Source organism: Engystomops pustulosus, chromosome 10 (genome assembly GCF_040894005.1).
Source record: "Engystomops pustulosus chromosome 10, aEngPut4.maternal, whole genome shotgun sequence".
NCBI classification, from domain to species: domain Eukaryota; kingdom Metazoa; phylum Chordata; class Amphibia; order Anura; family Leptodactylidae; genus Engystomops; species Engystomops pustulosus.
Genome location: NC_092420.1, coordinates 1233183 through 1247131, shown reverse-complemented (window position 1 = coordinate 1247131; position 13949 = coordinate 1233183). Strand labels below are relative to the sequence as shown.

Here is a 13949-nt window from a genome sequence, read left to right as displayed (position 1 = left end):
CATGCCCTCCCCCTCCCCCCCCCCCCTTCCAGGTGGCATGTTATTTTAATCGGGTATAGCCCATCTCACCTAGCCCCCGCAGCCATCTCTGCCCCACCTCACCGAGCCCCCGCAGCCATCTCTGCCCCCCCCTCACCTCAACTAGCCCCCGCAGCCATCTCTACCCCCTCACCTCACCTCAGCCCCCGCAGCCATCTCTACCCCGCCCTCACCTCACCATGCCCCTGCAGCCATCTCTACCCCCTCACCTCACCATGCCCCCGCAGCCATCTCTGCCCCCCTCACCTCACCATGCCCCCGCAGCCATCTCTGCCCCCCCTCACCTCACCATGCCCCGCAGCCATCTCTGCCCCCCTCACCTCACCATGCCCCCGCAGCCATCTCTGCCCCCCCTCACCTCACCATCCCCCCGCAGCCATCTCTGCCCCCCTCACCTCACCATGCCCCCGCAGCCATCTCTGCCCCCCCTCACCTCACCTAGCCCCCGCAGCCATCTCTGCCCCCCCTCACCTCACCATGCCCCCGCAGCCATCTCTGCCCCCCTCACCTCACCTAGCCCCCGCAGCCATCTCTGCCCCCCTCACCTCACCATGCCCCCGCAGCCATCTCTGCCCCCCTCACCTCACCATGCCCCCGCAGCCATCTCTGCCCCCCCTCACCTCACCATGCCCCCGCAGCCATCTCTGCCCCCCCTCACCTCACCATGCCCCCGCAGCCATCTCTGCCCCCCCTCACCTCACCTAGCCCCCGCAGCCATCTCTGCCCCCCCTCACCTCACCATGCCCCCGCAGCCATCTCTGCCCCCCCTCACCTCACCATGCCCCCGCAGCCATCTCTGCCCCCCCTCACCTCACCATGCCCCCGCAGCCATCTCTGCCCCCCCTCACCTCACCATGCCCCCGCAGCCATCTCTGCCCCCCCTCACCTCACCTCACCATGCCCCCGCAGCCATCTCTGCCCCCCCTCACCTCACCATGCCCCCGCAGCCATCTCTGCCCCCCCTCACCTCACCATCCCCCCGCAGCCATCTCTGCCCCCCCTCACCTCACCATGCCCCCGCAGCCATCTCTGCCCCCCCTCACCTCACCATGCCCCCGCAGCCATCTCTGCCCCCCCTCACCTCACCTAGCCCCCGCAGCCATCTCTGCCCCCCTCACCTAGCCAACAGATATGCAGAATCCCATAAAATATTGGTGACGCTGGCATTTTTGGTGTTATATGTGGGATAGCAGAAATACTCACCTGTCCCAAGCAGAGAATGCACTGACTGTACGCTGAGCGTGGGATCGCCAGAAGCTCCTTAAGAAAATTTGCATAAGTGTTATAAAATGTTTATCTAACAATCTGGAAGGGACAAAAGTTTTTAATAAAACAAGGATTGGGGTACACTCAATTGAAGGAAACTGCCACCGATCAACCTTAGTTGGTAGATCCATGATGGTAGGTTTCCTTTAAAGGACAGCTAACACCAGAATGAAGGATTGTAAGCCAAGCACACTGACATACTGGTGTGTGCCCCTTCGTGCAGGATTTGCTCTTTTAGCTTCTTACTCCCTGCTTTTTTTCTTTAGGCATTTAAAATTATGCAAACATAATGCCCTGAGGCTCAGCTGCTTCATGTTTAAAGACTAAGAGCATAAGAAGCTTAAAGAACAGCAGATCCTGCCAGAGGGGGCACACCCCATCATGTTAGTATGATTGGTTTACAACCTTTATCCTGGTGATAAATGTCCTTTATGGGATGCCTCTACTAGAAAAAAAAAGCCATAACCGGATTACACCAATAGAGGGGCCTAAGTGCTGTAAATGCCTACTTTGCCATCAAGTCTAAATACAGCCATGGATACACTAAAACACCTCTTTCATTTTTCCCATCCTACAATCTACTTCTATGTTTTCTCTCCTTTAGATTCTATTCTGTATGGGATCCTGGAGGCAGCGCGTGACCGCAAAGGGAGAAAAGAAGATCACAGCTACACGGACAGCAGAACAAAAAGTCCTTAAAGAGGACAATCGCCATGGTAAACTTGTTTTATTGAACTTCCCACCATGTGGAGGCTTGCTTCATGGCACTTTTGCCTGCAGCAAGGGAGTGGTCATGCATTTTATGCTAATCTTCTCTTACACTGTGCCATCAGCGGCAGACAGTGTCATTGAAGATACTGAAGCTGTGGTGTATGCAGAGTGTGATCTCGCTGTGCTACAGCCAACAAGACCACACTGCCTCCTACATGACTGGAAGTTTAGTAAAGCATATTTAACATGGTGATAAGCCCTCTTTAGAAGGGCTATGTGCTTTGTTATACCCTTGGCCTCTGAGGCCACTGGAAGACTGCAGCAGGCCTGGAGCTTGTCCTGCTTTTGAGGGAATGTTCTATTGTGCCACATAAAAGTTGAATAAATTTATAGTAAAAATGTCCTTTTATTTTTTTTCTCACTTCAGTTTTTGAACATTGTATTCCTCTCTGTAGATCCTAGAATAGTGACAGCTCCGCTCTATCCGTCTCTGTACAGCCTAGAATAGTGACAGCTCCGCTCTATCCGTCTCTGTACAGCCTAGAATAGTGACAGCTCTGCTCTATCCGTCTCTGTACAGCCTAGAATAGTGACAGCTCTGCTCTATCCGTCTCTGTACAGCCTAGAATAGTGACAGCTCTGCTCTATCCGTCTCTGTACAGCCTAGAATAGTGACAGCTCTGCTCTATCCGTCTCTGTACAGCCTAGAATAGTGACAGCTCTGCTCTATCCGTCTCTGTCCTGTACATTCAGCTCTGGTCCAGTCTTTTCTATAGTGAACAGACTGCCATACTGACTCGTTTCTCTTCAATATACATCAGACTATAATAGTGGCTTCAGGGAGCTCTCCTATTGTAGCCGGCTCTGTACTGAACAGACTAGGACTAGGTTATGAACTTCTCAGAACTCCATTTTAGTCTTAAAGAGAACCTACCACCACGAATCTACCTATAAAGGTAGATCGGGTGGTAGGTGGATGTAAGGGACGTGAGGATAGCTCTTTTTAGAGCTAATCCTCACGTCCCCGTTAACTTTTGGTACACTTTATTGAGTTGATATGTAAATTTCGTTATGCGGCTACTGGGGCGTGGAGTAGCCGGGCACGAGGCTACACAGCGCGGCTACTCCACGCCCCAGTAGCCACATTACTCCTCCTAACCTGTTGCGTGCGGCGCGCAGCTCCTCGTAGCTGCGCGCCCTCGTCCGACAAGCCGGCTACTGCGCATGCGCAGTAGCTCCGGCCTCGGAGCTGGGGCTGCTCAGCCTCCTTCCTGCGTTCTGCGCATGCACAGAACGCCATCAGGCCGCACGACACAGGGTAGGAGGAGTAATGTGGCTACTGGGGCGTGGAGTAGCCGCGCTGTGTAGCCTCGTGCCCGGCTACTCCACGCCCCAGTAGCCGCATAACGAAATTTACATATCAACTCAATAAAGTGTACCAAAAGTTAACGGGGACGTGAGGATTAGCTCTAAAAAGAGCTATCCCCACGTCCCTTACATCAACCTACCACCCGATCTACCTTTATAGGTAGATTCGTGGTGGTAGGTTCCCTTTAAACTTAGAAAAACAGAGTAAATCCCCAAGCAGATGAATGTATGTTCTCGCGCACAGGAGAGAGGAGGAGTGAGCGCTGCTCTCCCGGGCGATCATACAGCCGCGCACAGGAGAGAGGAGGAGTGATCGCTGCTCTCCCGGGCGATCATACAGCCGCGCACAGGAGAGAGGAGGAGTGATCGCTGCTCTCCCGGGCCATCACACAGCCGCGCACAGGAGAGAGGAGGAGTGATCGCTGCTCTCCCGGGCCATCACACAGCCGCGCACAGGAGAGAGGAGGAGTGATCGCTGCTCTCCCGGGCCATCGTACAGCCGCGCACAGGAGAGAGGAGGAGTGAGCACTGCTCTCCCGGGCCATCGTACAGCCGCGCACAGGAGAGAGGAGGAGTGATCGCTGCTCTCCCGGGCCATCGTACAGCCGCGCACAGGAGAGAGGAGGAGTGAGCACTGCTCTCCCGGGCCATCACACAGCCGCGCACAGGAGAGAGGAGGAGTGAGCGCTGCTCTCCCGGGCGATCACACAGCCGCGCACAGGAGAGAGGAGGAGTGATCGCTGCTCTCCCGGGCCATCACACAGCCGCGCACAGGAGAGAGGAGGAGTGAGCGCTGCTCTCCCGGGCCATCACACAGCCGCGCACAGGAGAGAGGAGGAGTGATCGCTGCTCTCCCGGGCCATCACACAGCCGCGCACAGGAGAGAGGAGGAGTGATCGCTGCTCTCCCGGGCCATCACACAGCCGCGCACAGGAGAGAGGAGGAGTGAGCGCTGCTCTCCCGGGCCATAACACAGCCGCACACAGGAGAGAGGAGGAGTGAGCGCTGCTCTCCCGGGCCATCATACAGCCGCGCACAGGAGAGAGGAGGAGTGATCGCTGCTCTCCCGAGCCATCACACAGCCGCACACAGGAGAGAGGAGGAGTGATCGCTGCTCTCCCGGGCCATCACACAGCCGTCCACAGGAGAGAGGAGGAGTGAGCGCTGCTCTCCCGGGCCATCACACAGCCGTCCACAGGAGAGAGGAGGAGTGAGCGCTGCTCTCCCGGGCGATCACACAGCCGTCCACAGGAGAGAGGAGGAGTGAGCGCTGCTCTCCCGAGCCATCACACAGCCGCACACAGGAGAGAGGAGGAGTGATCGCTGCTCTCCCGGGCCATCACACAGCCGTCCACAGGAGAGAGGAGGAGTGAGCGCTGCTCTCCCGGGCCATCACACAGCCGTCCACAGGAGAGAGGAGGAGTGAGCGCTGCTCTCCCGGGCGATCACACAGCCGCGCACAGGAGAGAGGAGGAGTGAGCGCTGCTCTCCCGAGCCATCACACAGCCGCACACAGGAGAGAGGAGGAGTGAGCGCTGCTCTCCCGGGCGATCACACAGCCGTCCACAGGAGAGAGGAGGAGTGAGCGCTGCTCTCCCGGAGAAGCGAGCGGCTGTTGCTGTAGCAAAGCAAAATACAGGACATTTCTTTTGTTTTTCAGCTCACTGTGCTGTGAGACAACGTATTCTCACTGAAAACAAGACCGGGCGCCATTCGTGTGCATGGGGCCTAAGGCCTTGTGTACAGGAATGAGCGCGAGCTGGGGCGTGAGGTCCATCCATTCAGTATTAGGAGTGGGGCACAGGAGCATAGTGCATGACATCTAATCCAAAAATAGGAAATAGACCTTTCTAAATGAGGTGTCTATCCCATCACTCAGAACCTTTCCTACATGGGACCTTCTCACTATATAGTAGACAGAAAAGGTCCTTCTGGGTCATGGGAAATAGTCATTTCTATATGAGGCGGCTAAACCCCATTACTCAGAAGGACCTTCTCCTACATTACCCAATCTCCCCCTATAATAGATAGAAAAGGTCCTTCTGGGTCATGGGAAATAGTCATTTCTATATGAGGCGGCTAAACCCCATTACTCAGAAGGACCTTCTCCTACATAACCCAATCTCCCCCTATAGTAGATAGAAAAGGTCCTTCTGGATCATGGGAAATAGTCATTTTTATACGAGGCAGCTAAACCCCATTACTCAGAAGGACCTTCTCCTACATAACCCAATCTCCCCCTATAGTAGATAGAAAAGGTCCTTCTGGATCATGGGAAATAGTCATTTTTATACGAGGCAGCTAAACCCCATTACTCAGAAGGACCTTCTCCTACATAACCCAATCTCCCCCTATAGTAGATAGAAAAGGTCCTTCTGGGTCATGGGAAATAGTCATTTCTATATGAGGCGGCTAAACCCCATTACTCAGAAGGACCTTCTCCTACATAACCCAATCTCCCCCTATAGTAGATAGAAAAGGTCCTTCTGGGTCATGGGAAATAGTCATTTCTATATGAGGCGGCTAAACCCCATTACTCAGAAGGACCTTCTCCTACATAACCCAATCTCCCCCTATAATAGATAGAAAAGGTCCTTCTGGGTCATGGGAAATAGTCATTTCTATAAGAGGCGGCTAAACCCCATTACTCAGAAGGACCTTCTCCTACATAACCCAATCTCCCCCTATAATAGATAGAAAAGGTCCTTCTGGGTCATGGGAAATAGTCATTTCTATATGAGGCGGCTAATCCCCATTACTCAGAAGGACCTTCTCCTACATAACCCAATCTCCCCCTATAGTAGATAGAAAAGGTCCTTCTGGGTCATGGGAAATAGTCATTTCTATATGAGGCGGCTAAACCCCATTACTCAGAAGGACCTTCTCCTACATAACCCAATCTCCCCCTATAATAGATAGAAAAGGTCCTTCTGGGTCATGGGAAATAGTCATTTCTATATGAGGCGGCTAATCCCCATTACTCAGAAGGACCTTCTCCTACATAACCCAATCTCCCCCTATAGTAGATAGAAAAGGTCCTTCTGGGTCATGGGAAATAGTCATTTCTATATGAGGCGGCTAAACCCCATTACTCAGAAGGACCTTCTACATAACCCAATCTCCCCCTATAGTAGATAGAAAAGGTCCTTCTGGACAAGGGGAAATGGTAGAGTTTGGTACTTTAGTCAAAGTTAAAAATTATACAAAATATAAAATAAGTGTGTATTTAGCATGAAGAAGCCAAAAACTTTCATAGATCAAGTCCAAACCAAGAGAATAAAGAGTCCCTCCAGGTCATGGGAAATAGACAGTTGCCTCAGAGTTGGCTAAATCCCATGACTGGGGAGGACCAGGTCCCTCTGAGTTATAGGAAATAGCCTCTTCTATGTGAGAAGGCTAAATCCTATAACTATCCAGCACCTTGCCACTAGGGGGCGAATAGGTCCTCCCCAGTCATGGGAAATAGACAGCTCATACAGAGCCAGCTAAATCCCATGACTGGGGAGGACGGGTACCTCTGAGTCATGGGATTTAGTCACAACCCTTCCGTTACCCTGCGCTGTCTCTTCCTCTGTATCTGTCCGTTACCCTGCGCTGTCTCTTCCTCTGTATCTGTCCGTTACCCTGCGCTGTCTCATCCTCTGTATCTGTCCGTTATCCTGCGCTGTCTCTTCCTCTGTACCTGTCCGTTACCCTGCGCTGTCTCTTCCTCTGTATCTGTCCGTTATCCTGCGCTGTCTCTTCCTCTGTATCTGTCCGTTACCCTGCGCTGTCTCTTCCTCTGTATCTGTCCGTTACCCTGCGCTGTCTCTTCCTCTGTATCTGTCCGTTACCCTGCGCTGTCTCTTCCTCTGTATCTGTCCGTTACCCTGCGCTGTCTCTTCCTCTGTATCTGTCCGTTATCCTGCGCTGTCTCTTCCTCTGTACCTGTCCGTTACCCTGCGCTGTCTCTTCCTCTGTATCTGTCCGTTATCCTGCGCTGTCTCTTCCTCTGTATCTGTCCGTTATCCTGCGCTGTCTCTTCCTCTGTATCTGTCCGTTACCCTGCGCTGTCTCTTCCTCTGTATCTGTCCGTTACCCTGCGCTGTCTCATCCTCTGTATCTGTCCGTTATCCTGCGCTGTCTCTTCCTCTGTACCTGTCCGTTACCCTGCGCTGTCTCTTCCTCTGTATCTGTCCGTTACCCTGCGCTGTCTCTTCCTCTGTATCTGTCCGTTACCCTGCGCTGTCTCTTCCCTCCGCCCAGGCCCCGGTGCCGCTCACCTCTCGGCCTCCGTCTGTCACGCTCTCGCCTCCTGTGTCGCACCGTTCACACGTCACCGAGCTGCGCGCCTTCTCTTTCCCTCCACAGACCGCCCGGCCGCACAGGATTGTGGGAGGTGTAGTCCTGCTGTAACGCTAGAAGCGCACGGCGGCCATATTGTGACTGGCGGCGCTGGGGGTAGGAGGTTCATGTTGTGGTTGACTGAAAAGACATATTTTTGTCTATAGAAATGTGAGATATACAGAGGTCAGGGGATCACTTACCTGATGTCACCCTGACAGGTAGCTGCCCCACTGCTGCAAAATACCCCCGTGCAGTGTATACCCCAGAGCTGCACTCACTATTCTGCTGGTGCAGTCACTATGTACATACATGACATTACTTACCCTGTACTGATCCTGAGTTACATCCTGTATTATACCCCAGAGCTGCACTCACTATTCTGCTGGTGCAGTCACTGTGTACATACATGACATTACTTACCCTGTACTGATCCTGAGTTACATCCTGTATTATACTCCAGAGCTGCACTCACTATTCTGCTGCTGGTGCAGTCACTGTGTACATACATGACATTACTTATCCTGTACTGGTCCTGAGTTACATCCTGTATTATACCCCAGAGCTGCACTCACTATTCTGCTGCTGGTGCAGTCACTGTGTACATACATGACATTACTTATCCTGTACTGATCCTGAGTTACATCCTGTATTATACCCCAGAGCTGCACTCACTATTCTGCTGCTGGTGCAGTCACTGTGTACATACATGACATTACTTACCCTGTACTGATCCTGAGTTACATCCTGTATTATACCCCAGAGCTGCACTCACTATTCTGCTGGTGCAGTCACTGTGTACATACATGACATTACTTACCCTGTACTGATCCTGAGTTACATCCTGTATTATACTCCAGAGCTGCACTCACTATTCTGCTGCTGGTGCAGTCACTGTGTATATACATGACATTACTTATCCTGTACTGATCCTGAGTTACATCCTGTATTATACTCCAGAGCTGCACTCACTATTCTGCTGCTGGTGCAGTCACTGTGTACATACATGACATTACTTATCCTGTACTGATCCTGAGTTACATCCTGTATTATACTCCAGAGCTGCACTCACTATTCTGCTGCTGGTGCAGTCACTGTGTACATACATGACATTACTTATCCTGCACTGATCCTGAGTTACATCCTGTATTATACTCCAGAGCTGCACTCACTATTCTGCTGCTGGTGCAGTCACTGTGTACATACATGACATTACTTATCCTGTACTGGTCCTGAGTTACATCCTGTATTATACCCCAGAGCTGCACTCACTATTCTGCTGCTGGTGCAGTCACTGTGTACATACATGACATTACTTATCCTGTACTGATCCTGAGTTACATCCTGTATTATACCCCAGAGCTGCACTCACTATTCTGCTGCTGGTGCAGTCACTGTGTACATACATGACATTACTTATCCTGTACTGATCCTGAGTTACATCCTGTATTATACTCCAGAGCTGCACTCACTATTCTGCTGCTGGTGCAGTCACTGTGTACATACATGACATTACTTATCCTGTACTGATCCTGAGTTACATCCTGTATTATACCCCAGAGCTGCACTCACTATTCTGCTGCTGGTGCAGTCACTGTACATACATGACATTACTTATCCTGTACTGATCCTGAGTTACATCCTGTATTATACTCCAGAGCTGCACTCACTATTCTGCTGCTGGTGCAGTCACTGTGTACATACATGACATTACTTATCCTGTACTGATCCTGAGTTACATCCTGTATTATACCCCAGAGCTGCACTCACTATTCTGCTGCTGGTGCAGTCACTGTGTACATACATGACATTACTTATCCTGTACTGATCCTGAGTTACATCCTGTATTATACTCCAGAGCTGCACTCACTATTCTGCTGCTGGTGCAGTCACTGTGTATATACATGACATTACTTATCCTGTACTGATCCTGAGTTACATCCTGTATTATACCCCAGAGCTGCACTCACTATTCTGCTGCTGGTGCAATCACTGTGTACATACATGACATTACTTATCCTGTACTGATCCTGAGTTACATCCTGTATTATACCCCAGAGCTGCACTCACTATTCTGCTGCTGGTGCAGTCACTGTGTACATATATGACATTACTTATCCTGTACTGATCCTGAGTTACATCCTGTATTATACCCCAGAGCTGCACTCACTATTCTGCTGCTGGTGCAGTCACTGTGTATATACATGACATTACTTATCCTGTACTGATCCTGAGTTACAGCCTGTATTATACCCCAGAGCTGCACTCACTATTCTGCTGCTGGTGCAGTCACTGTGTACATACATGACATTACTTATCCTGTACTGATCCTGAGTTACATCCTGTATTATACCCCAGAGCTACACTCACTATTCTGCTGCTGGTGCAGTCACTGTGTACATACATGACATTACTTATCCTGTACTGATCCTGAGTTACATCCTGTATTATACCCCAGAGCTGCACTCACTATTCTGCTGCTGGTGCAGTCACTGTGTACATACATGACATTACTTATCCTGTACTGATCCTGAGTTACATCCTGTATTATACCCCAGAGCTGCACTCACTATTCTGCTGCTGGTGCAGTCACTGTGTACATACATGACATTACTTATCCTGTACTGATCCTGAGTTACATCCTGTATTATACTCCAGAGCTGCACTCACTATTCTGCTGCTGGTGCAGTCACTGTGCACATACATGACATTACTTATCCTGTACTGATCCTGAGTTACATCCTGTATTATACCCCAGAGCTGCACTCACTATTCTGCTGCTGGTGCAGTCACTGTGTACATACATGACATTACTTATCCTATACTGATCCTGAGTTACATCCTGTATTATACCCCAGAGCTGCACTCACTATTCTGCTGCTGGTGCAGTCACTGTGTACATACATGACATTATTTATCCTGTACGGATCCTGAGTTACATCCTGTATTATACCCCAGAGCTGCACTCACTATTCTGCTGCTGGTGCAGTCACTGTGTACATACATGACAATACTTATCCTGTACTGATCCTGAGTTACATCCTGTATTATACTCCAGAGCTGCACTCACTATTCTGCTGCTGGTGCAGTCACTGTGTACATACATGACATTACTTATCCTGTACTGATCCTGAGTTACATCCTGTATTATACCCCAGAGCTGCACTCACTATTCTGCTGCTGGTGCAGTCACTGTGTACATACATGACATTACTTATCCTGTACTGATCCTGAGTTACATCCTGTATTATACCCCAGAGCTGCACTCACTATTCTGCTGCTGGTGCAGTCACTGTACATACATGACATTACTTATCCTGTACTGATCCTGAGTTACATCCTGTATTATACTCCAGAGCTGCACTCACTATTCTGCTGCTGGTGCAGTCACTGTGTACATACATGACATTACTTATCCTGAGTTACATCCTGTATTATACTCCAGAGCTGCACTCACTATTCTGCTGCTGGTGCAGTCACTGTGTACATACATGACATTACTTATCCTGTACTGATCCTAAGTTACATCCTGTATTATACTCCAGAGCTGCACTCACTATTCTGCTGCTGGTGCAGTCACTGTGTACATACATGACATTACTGATCCTGTACTGATCCTGAGTTACATCCTGTATTATACTCCAGAGCTGCACTCACTATTCTGCTGCTAGTGCAGTCACTGTGTACATACATGACATTACTTATCCTGAGTTACATCCTGTATTATACTCCAGAGCTGCACTCACTATTCTGCTGCTGGTGCAGTCACTGTGTACATACATGACATTACTTATCCTGTACTGATCCTGAGTTACATCCTGTATTATACCCCAGAGCTGCACTCACTATTCTGCTGCTGGTGCAGTCACTGTGTACATATATGACATTACTTATCCTGTACTGATCCTGAGTTACATCCTGTATTATACTCCAGAGCTGCACTCACTATTCTGCTGCTGGTGCAGTCACTGTGTACATACATGACATTACTTATCCTGTACTGATCCTGAGTTACATCCTGTATTATACCCCAGAGCTGCACTCACTATTCTGCTGCTGGTGCAGTCACTGTGTACATACATGACATTACTTATCCTGTACTGATCCTGAGTTACATCCTGTATTATACCCCAGAGCTGCACTCACTATTCTGCTGCTGGTGCAGTCACTGTACATACATGACATTACTTATCCTGTACTGATCCTGAGTTACATCCTGTATTATACTCCAGAGCTGCACTCACTATTCTGCTGCTGGTGCAGTCACTGTGTACATACATGACATTACTTATCCTGTACTGATCCTGAGTTACATCCTGTATTATACTCCAGAGCTGCACTCACTATTCTGCTGCTGGTGCAGTCACTGTGTACATACATGACATTACTTATCCTGTACTGATCCTGAGTTACATCCTGTATTATACCCCAGAGCCGCACTCACTATTCTGCTGCTGGTGCAGTCACTGTGTACATACATGACATTACTTATCCTGAGTTACATCCTGTATTATACTCCAGAGCTGCACTCACTATTCTGCTGCTGGTGCAGTCACTGTGTACATACATGACATTACTTATCCTGTACTGATCCTAAGTTACATCCTGTATTATACTCCAGAGCTGCACTCACTATTCTGCTGCTGGTGCAGTCACTGTGTACATACATGACATTACTGATCCTGTACTGATCCTGAGTTACATCCTGTATTATACTCCAGAGCTGCACTCACTATTCTGCTGCTAGTGCAGTCACTGTGTACATACATGACATTACTTATCCTGAGTTACATCCTGTATTATACTCCAGAGCTGCACTCACTATTCTGCGGCTGGTGCAGTCACTGTGTACATACATGACATTACTTATCCTGTATTATACCCCAGAGCTGCACTCACTATTCTGCTGCTGGTGCAGTCACTGTACATACATGACATTACTTATCCTGTACTGATCCTGAGTTACATCCTGTATTATACTCCAGAGCTGCACTCACTATTCTGCTGCTGGTGCAGTCACTGTGTACATACATGACATTACTTATCCTGTACTGATCCTGAGTTACATCCTGTATTATACTCCAGAGCTGCACTCACTATTCTGCTGCTGGTGCAGTCACTGTACATACATGACATTACTTATCCTGTACTGATCCTGAGTTACATCCTGTATTATACCCAGAGCTGCACTCACTATTCTGCTGCTGGTGCAGTCACTGTGTACATACATGACATTACTGATCCTGTACTGATCCTGAGTTACATCCTGTATTATACTCCAGAGCTGCACTCACTATTCTGCTGCTAGTGCAGTCACTGTGTACATACATGACATTACTTATCCTGAGTTACATCCTGTATTATACTCCAGAGCTGCACTCACTATTCTGCTGCTGGTGCAGTCACTGTGTACATACATGACATTACTTATCCTGTACTGATCCTGAGTTACATCCTGTATTATACTCCAGAGCTGCACTCACTATTCTGCTGCTGGTGCAGTCACTGTGTACATACATGACATTACTTATCCTGCACTGATCCTGAGTTACATCCTGTATTATACTCCAGAGCTGCACTCACTATTCTGCTGCTGGTGCAGTCACTGTGTACATACATGACATTACTTATCCTGTACTGGTCCTGAGTTACATCCTGTATTATACCCCAGAGCTGCACTCACTATTCTGCTGCTGGTGCAGTCACTGTGTACATACATGACATTACTTATCCTGTACTGATCCTGAGTTACATCCTGTATTATACCCCAGAGCTGCACTCACTATTCTGCTGCTGGTGCAGTCACTGTGTACATACATGACATTACTTATCCTGTACTGATCCTGAGTTACATCCTGTATTATACTCCAGAGCTGCACTCACTATTCTGCTGCTGGTGCAGTCACTGTGTACATACATGACATTACTTATCCTGTACTGATCCTGAGTTACATCCTGTATTATACCCCAGAGCTGCACTCACTATTCTGCTGCTGGTGCAGTCACTGTACATACATGACATTACTTATCCTGTACTGATCCTGAGTTACATCCTGTATTATACTCCAGAGCTGCACTCACTATTCTGCTGCTGGTGCAGTCACTGTGTACATACATGACATTACTTATCCTGTACTGATCCTGAGTTACATCCTGTATTATACCCCAGAGCTGCACTCACTATTCTGCTGCTGGTGCAGTCACTGTGTACATACATGACATTACTTATCCTGTACTGATCC

At 49.3% G+C, this 13949-nt stretch overlaps 1 protein-coding gene across 1 annotated transcript in view; it reads right to left on the bottom strand.

The window, feature by feature from the left end:
* The window catches only part of DCAF1 (DDB1 and CUL4 associated factor 1), a 29029-nt gene extending 21238 nt beyond the window's left edge, over positions 1–7791 (bottom strand). Inside the window, 1 exon segment of the mRNA XM_072129145.1 lies at positions 7647–7791. The gene's annotated coding sequence lies outside the window, so the exon portion shown is untranslated.
* Between the last annotated feature and the right edge of the window lie 6158 nt (positions 7792–13949).